Consider the following 12,589-nt stretch of genomic DNA (forward strand, 5'->3'; position numbering starts at 1 on the left):
AGGGCATGGGAAACCCAGTGTTTGGGGTGCCCAGGGATAGGGGAAAGACCTGCCCTTTAGAGGTGACCCCTCACAACAAGGAACAACTCTGCTGTTAATATCAGTTTGTGGGGCAGAGAGACTTTGGGTTACAAGAGCTGGGAGTAAGAGTTTTGCTGCCCTGGTGAGGAACAGTAATAGCTGCATGTTCCAGAGGATCCCTTTCCAACTTGGGATCATGAGATATCTAAGATTGAGAAGGACTGATGAGATGAGTTACATCTAAGGACCCCCAATTGGAGTCTTTGCCCCTGGAAAGAGAGAATTGGGATTCTGTGTAATAGATTTTTGGTCAGCTGGAAAGGGGGCTTTCCATCCCAACAAGGAGACACCCCCCCCCCCCCCGCCCACTTGGGAACCTCATTAATTCAAGCCCTGGATGGTGAGTTTTCCCTTGCCCTGGACCCTAATAAAAAGGCCCTTGCACAGACAGAGAAAAAAAAAACCTCACAGAACTCAAACTGCCACCTGTGGAAGCCAAAGGAATTGTTTTGAATTTTGCCATTTATTCACCTAATCACCCATCAGTAAACATTTTGATTTTGGACACTACACTCAAAGTCTCCTATTTGGTTTATTCTGGCACCTACATCTTCTACAGTGTTGGGACAGGTGTACCTCTCCCGGGGAACACATAGTAAAGTCACCCGTCACATTATTTATTATATTTCACAATCTTATATTCTGGCTCTTCCAAAAGTGGTTCTGTTGAGTATGGATTATAGATATACACTCACAATAAACATTTAGGCCAAAAAAATACATTAACATATTAAGAATTAAAATACACATACCAAAAGACTTGCCTCGCTTTAAAATCATACTCAGAACTACCATATCACTTTTGTAGGACTTAATTTTCAAAGGAACTCCTGAGCATAAAATACTTGGAAAACCACCCGGGGCCAGTGCATGCAGGAGTAAGCACTGGGAACAGGTATTCTGCAAAGCAAATATGGGGCACGTGCCTTTTTTCAAAAGTATGTGTGAAGGATCGGGCTTTGAAAGTACATCTTCCCCCGACCTACAAAGGACACGGCTCTGGGACTAAGAGGGACTGTGAGAAAATTAGTCTGTGAGAGGTTCAGTCCCGTATGGCCTCATCGGATTGCAGACTGGTTTAATAGTAACATCAAACCTTTGCTGCCTTTTTTACCACTCACTCTGGGCTTATTATTGGACTCCGATCTGAACTTCATCAAAGGAGGAGGGATGGGAAAAAAAAAGTGGGTCCAGCCATTTAAAATGATGTTAAAAAGGGAGATCTTGCAGATGTTACTATTCTAATCCTGCTTATAAAAGAGAGAGAGGACCATAACATGAGAGAAACTATAGGATGAACTGAGAGCAGAAAGAAGAGAAAGAATGTGCAAAGATGATGTATTCAAGAATTGAAAGGTAAAGTGAGATGAGGCAATGGTTTCAAAAGTATTTACCACAAACTTCTCAATTCTTCAGGAACTAACTGGGACACTGCTGGTGCGAATCCACCATCGAGGCTTGTTTGCCAGTAAACAGATGAGCTGAGTGCCAGTCTCTCGGGGGGGGGGGGGGGGGGGGGGGGGGGGTCAAGCAGATGGTGTAGTGCACCCAAGTCCAGAGGCAGCGAGGGTGCAGGCTTCCTGTGCTGGATAGGAATATCAACAAAAAATTCCCTTCTATGATCCCATCTAACTCAATGTTCCCTCTAAGGACTGGGTTGCTATGTGCAAATATTTTTGCTCAGGGGCAAAAATGTTTGGTTATATTACCCTGTGAGCGCTACTTTCTTTGATGCAAAATACATAGTAACAAAATGACAGCAGAAAAGGACCAAATGGTTCATCCAGTCTGCCCAGCAAGCTTCTTGTGGCAGTATCATGTGGGATGCCTCCATGTTGCTCTTAAGGCTATTAATTTTATAAATCGCAGCAACCCAGTCTTTATGTTAGGGGATGGACTTGGCCAATGTTCCCTTTTAATCACCTAATCTACTAACAGCAGTTGCAACAAAGTGTGTGAATGAACAAAAATAATTTCTGCAAAAACATTCAAACCATTTTTTTCATGCAAGTGAAATTAATAAAGAGCAAACTTCTGTTTAAAATAGAAATAAAGGAAGAGATGACCATGATGCCTTAAAAGCCATCATTTTCACAGCAAGAATTGAAATTACACATGAACTGGACCTCTAAAATAGACAGACCACTCAAATTCAGAATAGAAAGACCATTAAGTATAAATAGAAATATGCCGACAAAAACTGTATTGGAAACCACAAGCCTGACTATATTATGTGGTGCAACAATAGAAAAACAAAATCATTCCTCACAAAACATCAAGCAATAAAATAGATATAAAACATTTGTAATATTAAAACCATATTGATAAAAATGTCAAAATGCCAACATCCAATAATTTTAAAAACACGCATAAAACTTTGTGCTAATATTTCTCAAACACCAATTAAATATTTCAGAACATCTGATGAATAAAACTGGGTTTAAAAGAGGTTTGGTAGGTTCCAAGAGGATAAATCCATAAACTGCTATGACTAATTAATAAGCAAAAGTAGCTTGTGATCTATCTAATGTTTGGGTACTTGTGAATTGGATTGGCCACTGTTGGAAACAGGATACTGGGCTTGATGGACCCTTTAGTCTGACCCAGTATGGCATTTCTTATGTTCATTAACATTTGTAAAAAATGAACATTTCAAAACAGAAAAATATCTTAAAATAAATAAGGATTCAAATCTCCTGCTTTCCATACCTAAGATCTTTTGATTTCCAGTCATCCTGAGACTGCCATGAATTGAGGGAGGTAGGGACATTCAAATGTCACCACACACACTCCCTCTCTCACATACATGCCCATACTCTTACACACACTTCTCACATACACAGATGCTTTTTCCCTCACAGACACTAAAAAGGTAGATTTTAAAAGCCCAGCGTGCCAAAATCTGGAGATGTGCACACAAGTCTGCTTTAAGCGCACCCACTGAATTTTAAAAGCTACAGAGATTTGTGCGCAATGGGAAAAATGTGCACATCTCATTGGATTTCAAACAGAAGAGTTTAAAGGGTCTTGGATAATTAGGATAAGAGCAGGCTATTAAACCAGGGAGGATGGAGGACCTAGTGTTTAATTGTACAAACTGGTGGATGAACTAATGAAACTGGTCATGGTGAGGACGTGTGCCACTTGTACAATATGGAGACTTATGCAGTAGAATTGTGAATTACATGCCTACACCTGCACCCATTTAAAATTGGTCACACATGTAGGCATGCCCAGACTATTTTAACATGTGCGCACAAGTTATAAACTGGGCACATCCCTGGGAGCATGTGTCAATGTGTGCCCATGCGCCTGTATGAAAGTTACCCTGGTTTAATAGCCTGCCCTCCTCTCAGTTACCCCAGACCCTTTAAATCCCTCTGGGCTAACTATTATTTATTTATTTATTTTTTAACTTACACATCAGCACCAGCAGAAGTAAAGATACATGGCACTAGACCTGGGCTCCGCCCACGCCTGCCCTAGAATTCCCCACCCCTTTTTGAGATAGAGTATGTAGGCACCTTTTAAAATGCGGTCGTCATGCATCAACCTGACGTAGGTTCGCATCTCCTGCTTTTGGCACATGTCTGCGTTTAAAATTCACCTTTGTGTGTGTGCATGCCTCAGAGCCTTGTGTGACACTCGCACAGACACACTCCTCCAGTCAGGTTCCTACGTGCACACTTGTACACCCAATTAGATTCTCATACACACACCCCATTGACTCCCATTCACACACACATCCCCCCTTGTCAGACTCTCATTCGTTCACTCACACATACCATGGGGAGCTATTCTGCTGCTTCTCGTTGTGTGCCAGCCCTTGCCCTAATCAAATCTTATGGGGTTAGCATTTCCTCTATGCTGATCTCATGCATCTCGAGATCAGCATAAAGCACCTGCTAGCTACACATGGTTTTGGTTAGTGCACCAGCATTGAGAAGAAGCAGGAGAATTGACTTCCTCTTCTTTCTTTGGCCGCCAGTGGGATGGGCTCCACTGGTGGCCTCACAGGCCTCTTCTAGTGCAGAGGGTGAGGAAGACTACAAAGACGACTCTTCAATATGTCTATACACCTTCCCTGAATTAGGGAACTATTAGAAAACCTCATCCCCTCTATATCCCAGTAGTTCAAAATGCAAATACAAGATCCTCTGCCTTCAGCCACTGATTATCCAGTTTCACAGCAGAGCAAAGTTTTCTAGTCTCAGTACAAAGTGTACCACTCATGCATCACTACTCACTCACCATACACATGGTAATTCTCACCTTTTTCAGTGGAAAAACTGTAGTTCCTCTATTTACACTCCAAACTGTTGCAAATTATTTTCCCCAGCTCTCACCCTTCAAAATGATTCCTCATTCCCAAATTCTCCTCACCACTCTGGGAACTCCAACTTTCCTCAGCTGTGTGATTGAGGATGTGTACCCTGGTTGTCTCCTCTTAAGAAGAAACACCTTTCTGCATCAGGCCTTTCCTTTTGAGGGGTAAAGCCCCTGCAGGGTCCTCTCAAATGAGCCTGAAGGAAATACTGTCTATAGTAGTTCTCTCCCAGTCTCCCTTAAAAAAAAAAAAAAAAGTCTATTAACCACTTTCCCCAAAATATTTTACACAGACAAATACATATAGTAATTTTACCAGAAAAGATTACCATCTAGTGGCCATTTTAGTTACCTCACCTTTCACATGCTAAATTAACAGTTACAGATTTGTGAGGAGTGGGGGAATACTATAGAATCTGACTTTCAAACAAACAGAGGCCAAGAAACATCCTCCTCAGCATCCTTTCCAGGCATCCTTCAGGGACAGAAAAGGTCTTAGAGTTGGGAAATCCACCACATACATAAATGCCCCAATGATTGAAATCTAAGGGGATCACTCCTAAAGGAGCAACCGAAGGGATCAGACTATCATTTAGTCAGGGGACTGAGTGAGTGTGATTTAAATAGCTTTTGATTATTGCAGCAATAGTTGTGTGGTATTTGTTTTTGTATTATGTTTTAGGTTAACATTTGATGTATATTGTATTGTGAATATTTTTCCTGTAATGTGCTTAATCAAGAGATTGCTATAACTGCAAAATATATTTATATTTCAAATCATGGACTTAAATTCTTTAACAATGAAAATGATCACAATCGAGATATTTTCTGCATAATTTTACAGTTTCATAGGTCTCAATACAAAAGGAGGTCCCTATACTAAAAAGTATTATCCCCAAATGTAAAATCCTTCCCTTAGCCTATGTTTAAAAAGATAATCCAGAAAGACTATTTCAAATCCTTGAAATTAGCATGTTGAGAAAAAGCAACAGTATAATTCGCCCTACAATGTCCCAGTCTCTTTCAAGTGATTTTTCTGACACCCCATTGAGGAGATGTCTAGGTTGAGAAGATACAATATATTGCAGGTGGTTATGTGGTTGGAATAGTCATAAGTAGCTCTTGTTGAGATTCTTTGGAAGGGGGGAAATCTATCCCAGTGTTCTTTTACTCAATCACCCCAGTTGTGAATTGTGAGGGTGTGGATCTACCCCAAGGAGTACTCTGGACTCTGGTGTTTGGGAGAGATGCTGCACCTAGGAGAAAAGGTAGCAGGAATAGGGATGTGAATCGTTTTTCAACGATTAAAATTATCGTCCGATAATGTTTATATCGTCTTAAATCGTTATAGAACACGATACAATAGAAATTCTAACGATTTATCGTTAAAAATCGTTAAATCGTGTTAGTGCGCACTAACTCGAGTTAGTGCGCACTAACTCCGAGTTAGTGCGCACTAACTCCGAGTTAGTGCGCACTAACTCCGAGTTAGTGCGCACTAACTCCGAGTTAGTGCGCACTAACTCCGAGTTAGTGCGCACTAACTCCCCGTTAGTGCGCACTAACTCGATTTAGTGCGCACTAACTGAAAATGATACAAATAAACACTTTCCAGGTCACTGAAGGTCAGTTAGGAATGAATATGTGTTCCTATTGGCTGGCTGCCCTCTTATCTATTGATATTACCAAGGTTACCACTGAGGTGATGGTTGGGGGGATGGGAAATGGAACTGGAAACTAACGAACACCAACAGAAAATGAAACAAAGTGTTCACACTTCCCAGGTCAGTAAAGGTCACTTAGGAATGAATATGTATGTATGTATTCCTATTGGCTGGCTGTGCTCTTATCTATTGATGTTACCAATATGGTTGGGGGGATGTGAAATGGAAACAGTTGGAAGCTTGACAAAAAAAGTAATGTAATGATCAGCACTCACGTGACTAGAACTTGTTTGTTTATTATTTTTGTTAGCAGGCACCTGAAATGCTAGTGCATGTTGAATTTGCCAATCACTGTGCATTTTAGAAAGGTGGTCCTGGCTGGAACTGTACACAGTTCAAATATATGTAATTGATTGTTGGTAAGTGTATTTTTTAAGTGGCCACACTGGCACCAGTATGTTTACTTTTCCTCCTACTTAACTCACTAGCTCAGCTTTGTAAGAAGGGCTTCTCTGCTTGTGTGTTGTTTTTGTTTGGTGTGAGGAGAGCAGAAACATCAGATCTTTATTCAATCTACTACAGTCATCTCTTACAGTGCCCTATCCCTATTAATACCAGGAGTGTTGTGATCTTCCTGCACACAGTGCCCTAACCCTGATACCAGTCTGAGACAGCTCCCTCCCTGCATTACTAGTGAGAGGCTGGCTTCACAGACAGGGGGGAGCTGCCTGACCCCCTCACTCCTGACTTCCCCCATGTCCCAGCTAGTGAATGGTGTGTGGGTGAGGGGGGGGGGAGGATGGTGAAGTCTGAGACAGCTCCCTCCCTGCATTACTAGTGAGAGGCTGGCTTCACAGACAGGGGGGAGCTGCCTGACCCTCACTCCTGACTTCCCCCATGTCCCAGCTAGTGAATGGTGTGTGGGTGAGGGGGGGGGAGGATGGTGAAGTCTGAGACAGCTCCCTCCCTGCATTACTAGTGAGAGGCTGGCTTCACAGACAGGGGGGAGCTGCCTGACCCTCACTCCTGACTTCCCCCATGTCCCAGCTAGTGAATGGGTGTGTGGGTGGGGGGGGGGGAGGATGGTGAAGTCTGAGACAGCTCCCTCCCTGCATTACTAGTGAGAGGCTGGCTTCACAGACAGGGGGGAGCTGCCTGACCCTCACTCCTGACTTCCCCCATGTCCCAGCTAGTGAATGGTGTGTGGGTGAGGGGGGGGGGGGGGGAGGATGGTGAAGTCTGAGACAGCTCCCTCCCTGCATTACTAGTGAGAGGCTGGCTTCACAGACAGGGGGGAGCTGCCTGTCCCTCACTCCTGACTTCCCCCATGTCCCAGCTAGTGAATGGTGTGTGGGTAAGGGGGGGGGGGGGAGGATGGTGAAGTCTGAGACAGCTCCCTCCCTGCATTACTAGTGAGAGGCTGGCTTCACAGACAGGGGGGAGCTGCCTGACCCTCACTCCTCCGGGGTATTGTGATCTTCCTGCACACAGTGCCCTATCCCTGATACCAGGGGTGTTGTGATCTTCCTGCATGCAGTGCCCTATCCCTATTAATACCAGGAGCGTTGTGATCTTCCTGCATGCAGTGCCCTATCCCTATTAATACCAGGAGTGTTGTGATCTTCCTGCATGCAGTGCCCTATCCCTGATATCGGGATGTGTGCAAGAAGATCACAACACCCCTGGTATCAGGAATAGGGCACTGTGTGCAGGAAGATCACAACACCCCCAGTATCAGGAATAGGGCACTGTGTGCAGGAAGATCACAACACCCCTGGTATTAGGGATAGGGCACTGTGTGCAGGAAGATCACAACACTCCTGGTATTAATAGGGATAGGGCACTGTGTGCAGGAAGATCACAATACCCCTGGTATCAGGGTTAGGGCACAAGTTCTAGTCACATTGACTGATCACATTACTTGTTTTGTCAAGCTACCAACTGTTTCCATTTCCCATCCCCCATATACTGTCAGTAGGAAACTTGGTAACATGAATAAATAAGAGGGCAGCCAATAGGAATACATATTCATTCCTAAACTGACCTTAACTGACCTGAAAAGTGTCAAATTGTATCATTTTCAGTTAGTGCGCACTAACTCCCAGTTAGTGCGCACTAACTCGAGTTAGTGCGCACTAATCGGAAAAAAACGATTTTTTACGATTTTTTAACTAAAAAATCGTGCCTAAGACGATTTTCTTGCCCTGCCACACGATTTCTATCGTTAAGACGATATGGAAAACGATTCACATCCCTAAGCAGGAATATTTTAAGTCTTGCATGTCCAATGGATTGGCCCATTATTTTTTATAACATCTCCTATCCTATAGCACAAAAAAAAAAAAGATATACATATCTACCTTATAAATGGGCCATGACCGACGGCCCGCAAATGCGCAGTAGAGCACAGCTCTACTGCGCATGTGCGGGCAAGGACGTCGGTCTTGGCCAGCGTAAAAAAAACCAAACAAACAAACATGGCGGCGTCGGGTGGCAGCAGCAGCGTCGGGTGGCAGCGGCGGCGATGGCGGCGTACGACGACGAGGAGCAGCGGCGGCCAGTAGCGAGGGAGGGAGGAGAGAGAGTGGGAGGGATTGAGGGAGGGGGAGGGACTGAGGGAGGGGGAGGGACTGAGGGGAGAGGGATGTGAGTAAGTGGAAGGGTAAGAAGTTGTGGAGCAGAGAAAAAGGGAGTGGAGGAGGGCTGAGGGAGAGGGGATGGGATTGAGACAGGGTGGGGAGTGACTGAGGGAAGGGGAGAGAGGTGGGAGTGACTGAGGGAAGGGGAGGGAGGTGAGAGTGAGGGGAAGGAGCCAGTGGGAGACAGAGAGTGAGTAGGACTGAGGGGTGGGAAGGGGGTGAGTGACTGAGGGGAAGGGGGAATGAGGGAGAAAAAGTGTAGGAGGGTGCTGTTTTCGAAAATGGACCGAAAACAAAAATGTAATGTAGCCCGTTGTGACGGGCTTAACGGCTTGTATTATATATACACACACACACTAGTCCTTAACCAGCCATGTGGTAGCTTTCTACTGTGGTACAGACAGTTCATGTTAAAACAACACACAGGACTGATTGGGCTTACCGAGATTGCAAGACGAGATCTAGAAAGGGAGGGTGACAGCTGCCATTTCAGTGACAGCCACTACTAGGCAACCAGGAAACACTGAGTGTGCATCTCAGAGGTGGTGCTCCTCCATCCTGTCAAGACCACCAAGGGTACAGGAAGATTAAAACAAAAAGTGAAACAAAAACACACACACAATGCATTCCTGGGAACTTAATTTCCAGTCACAGATTGTGGCGGATAACACACACACACACTCTGACACATTCCCCCCTCACATACACACTCACCAATAGAAATGGAGTATGCATTTATATAAGAGTTTGTTTGTAAATATGCGAGTGTTAGTGTGTGTGTGAGAGAGTTTTCCGCCATAATCTATGACTGGAAATTAAGTTCCCAGGAATGCATTGTGTGTGTGTTTTGTTTCTTTTTTTTTTTATCTTCTTGGTCTTGACAGGATGGAGGAGCACCACCTCTGAGATGCACACTCAGTGTTTCCTGGTTGCCTAGTAGTGGCTGCCACTGAAATGGCAGCTGTCACCCTCCCTTTCTAGATCTCGTCTTGCAATCTCGGTAAGCCCAATCAGTCCTGTGTGTTGTTTTAACATGAACTGTCTGTACCACAGTAGAAAGCTACCACATGGCTGGTTAAGAAATAGTATTTTTAAGCTGCTGGTGCTGATCATATCTAGTAAGTCCTAGATGGGGAAGTTTGCATGGGTTTTCATGATCTCTAATAAGATCCTCCATGGCACTAGTGTGTAGTGGGGATGAATGTATTGCATCCCAGCGATGTATGGATATGTCCAAAATATAAGGGCTGGGACTTCATGGTTATGGTTTGGATCTAAAACACTAAATATACAGTATTTGGAGGATTATAGATAATTTAGTACAGAAGTATTTTGGGAAGGGAGTGTGTGTAGATCTTTTTTTTGTGCTATAGGAAAGGGGATATTATAAAAAATGGGCCAAGTTCATTGGACATGCAACACCCGTCACTGCAAACATTTTGTGAACAAAAAAAAGAAAAACCCCACACACAAAACACCTAGAACCTTGCCATACCATCACTATATCTCAAGACTCAAACTGCAGCAACCTTCTCTATGAAAAAGCAGCAATCCAAATATTATACCAGGCTATAGAACACTATTATTTAATTTATTTAAATTAATTTATATACCGGAGGTTCCTGTATAATATACATATCACCCCGGTTCACAAAGAACAGTAACTATCGCTACAAATAGCGGTTTACATAGAACAGAATAAAAGAAGTTTTACATTGAACAAAAACAAAGTAATAAGTTTTACATTGAAGTCAGCATGTGTAAATTTCTGATTAACAAAGGAAGAAAAAAAATAGATCTGAATAACTCGTTGTGGGCTTGAAAAGACTTTTCTTCGTGTTCTTGGCTCTAGGGGAAAGCTTGTTTGAAAAGCCAAGTCTTAAGTTTCCCTTTAAATGTAGAGTGGCATGGTTCCAAACGAAGGTCTGGAGGGAGCGAGTTCCAAAGTGAAGGGCCCGCTGTGGATAATGCACGTTTCCTCAGAACGGATTTCGCAGGTTGTGTGATTAGTCTGTTCTGATAGGCGCTTCTGGTTGGTTTCACAGATGTGTGTAATTGAATTTGGAATGTTAGGTTGAGAGGTGCGATGTTGTGTAAGGCCTTATGTATCATCATTAAAGACTTGAACTGGATCCTGTATTTAATTGGAAGCCAGTGGAGATGGTGGAGAATTGGGGTGATATGATCTCTCTTTTTGGCATTTGATAGAATTCTTGCAGAGGCGTTCAGGACCATCTGAAGTGGTTTGATGGTGTATGCTGGAAGGCCTAGGAGGAGAGAGTTACAATAATCCAGCTTTGGGAGTATGATGGCTTGTAAAACCATGCAGAAGTCTCTGTATAGGAGGAGAGGTTTGAGTTTCTTTAATGTTTGAAGTTTAAAGAAACATTCTTTTGTTGTGTTGTTGACGAATTTGTTGAGACTGAGTCTGTTGTCTATGATGACTCCCAGATCTCTAACTTGTTGTGTGGTGGAGAGCCCTGTGGTGACCGGATGTTGATTAGTGTTAGAATGTGAGGAAGGGGTATAGTTTTCCAGAGTAATGAGGATTTCAGTTTTGTTTTTATTTAGAACCAAGTTGAGGCTGGTGAGTAGATTGTTGATAGCTGACAGACATTTATTCCAGAATGATATGGTTTTGTATATGGAATCTTCTATAGGGATGAGGATTTGAATATCATCCGCGTATAGGTAATGTCTTAGCTTAAGGTTAGTGAGAAGTTGACAAAGTGGGAGTAGATAAATATTGAAAAGAGTCGGGGAGAGGGATGATCCTTGTGGTACCCCCCTTTTGGATTCGATGGTGTGGGACTCTTTGTTATTTATCTTGACCTTGTATGTTCTGTTCTCCAAAAACGATTTGAACCAGTTAAAAGCTACTCCTGTAATGCCAATGTCTATTAGGCGTTGCAGGAGGCATGAGTGGTTAACGGTATCAAACGCTGATGAAAGATCAAGGAGAGCGAGGAGGCAAGGTTGGCCCTTTTCTAGGTTGAAAATGATAGTGTCTGATAATGATGTTAATAATGATTCGGTATTCATAGACTTACGAAAGCCTAATGGAAAGGGCTGGAGGAGCCCAGTCTTGGAAGCCCATAATAATATGGGCACCAGGCTGGCTCCTCCAGTCAGGCGACGCAATAGTTCGGGCTGGGGGGGGGGGGGGGTAAGGGGTTAGATGGTATAGAGACCCTTGTTTAGTTTTAAATTGGTGCACTGGGGGATGTCCCACTGGACCCCGTCGGGTCCCGGTTGGTCAGCCCTAGTGCACCAAGGGATTGATTAGCTAACAGCATGGGGGAGTGTTACCTTGCATGCCACCCCCTTTTTCCCTGCATGGCCTTCTTGTTCGGTTCCGCCTTGGGCCTGCCTTTTTTCAGAGCCTTCAATCCTCTGGGCCTGGGCCTAGCATGTCTGCTAGTGGTAGGGTGCATCCAGGAGCTGCTGTGCCAGCTCCTGCTGCAGTCCATGATTCCTCTACTTGTGTCTCAGGTAGTTCGGTCAGCAAGCTTCCAAAATGTGCTTGGAAGCCTTTGGCCATGGGCTATGGTCAACAAGCGTGTACAAGTCCGGGCCACGTGATAGTTTCGGCACTCAAGCCAATTTTAATGCTTTTGTTGGGCCTGGGAACCCTTCTTTTCCTCCTGATGCGAGTGGCCATGCCTCTGTGTGAGGTGGAATTTTTTTCCTCCACCCTCATAACCTAATTGAGGCTGCAATATTAATCTGGTTGGCAGGGTCAGGGTCCTTCTAAGGCAGCCCTCAACTTTGCCTTCACAGACACTTTCTAATGTGCCAATTTCTGCAAGCTCTGCCCCCACCCCCCGTGTACTCAGGCTTCCCTCAGGTCTTCGAGTGATTGTTAAGTGATAGGGCCTC

General features: G+C 44.0%; 1 protein-coding gene across 1 annotated transcript in view; it reads right to left on the reverse strand.

The window, feature by feature from the left end:
* FMN2 (formin 2) overlaps nucleotides 1-4,620 on the reverse strand; it is an 828,101-nt gene extending 823,481 nt beyond the window's left edge. Inside the window, 1 exon segment of the mRNA XM_029594024.1 lies at nucleotides 4,354-4,620. The gene's annotated coding sequence lies outside the window, so the exon portion shown is untranslated.
* Between the last annotated feature and the right edge of the window lie 7,969 nt (nucleotides 4,621-12,589).

The sequence above is a fragment of the Rhinatrema bivittatum genome, chromosome 3 (assembly GCF_901001135.1).
Source record: "Rhinatrema bivittatum chromosome 3, aRhiBiv1.1, whole genome shotgun sequence".
NCBI classification, from domain to species: Eukaryota; Metazoa; Chordata; class Amphibia; order Gymnophiona; family Rhinatrematidae; genus Rhinatrema; species Rhinatrema bivittatum.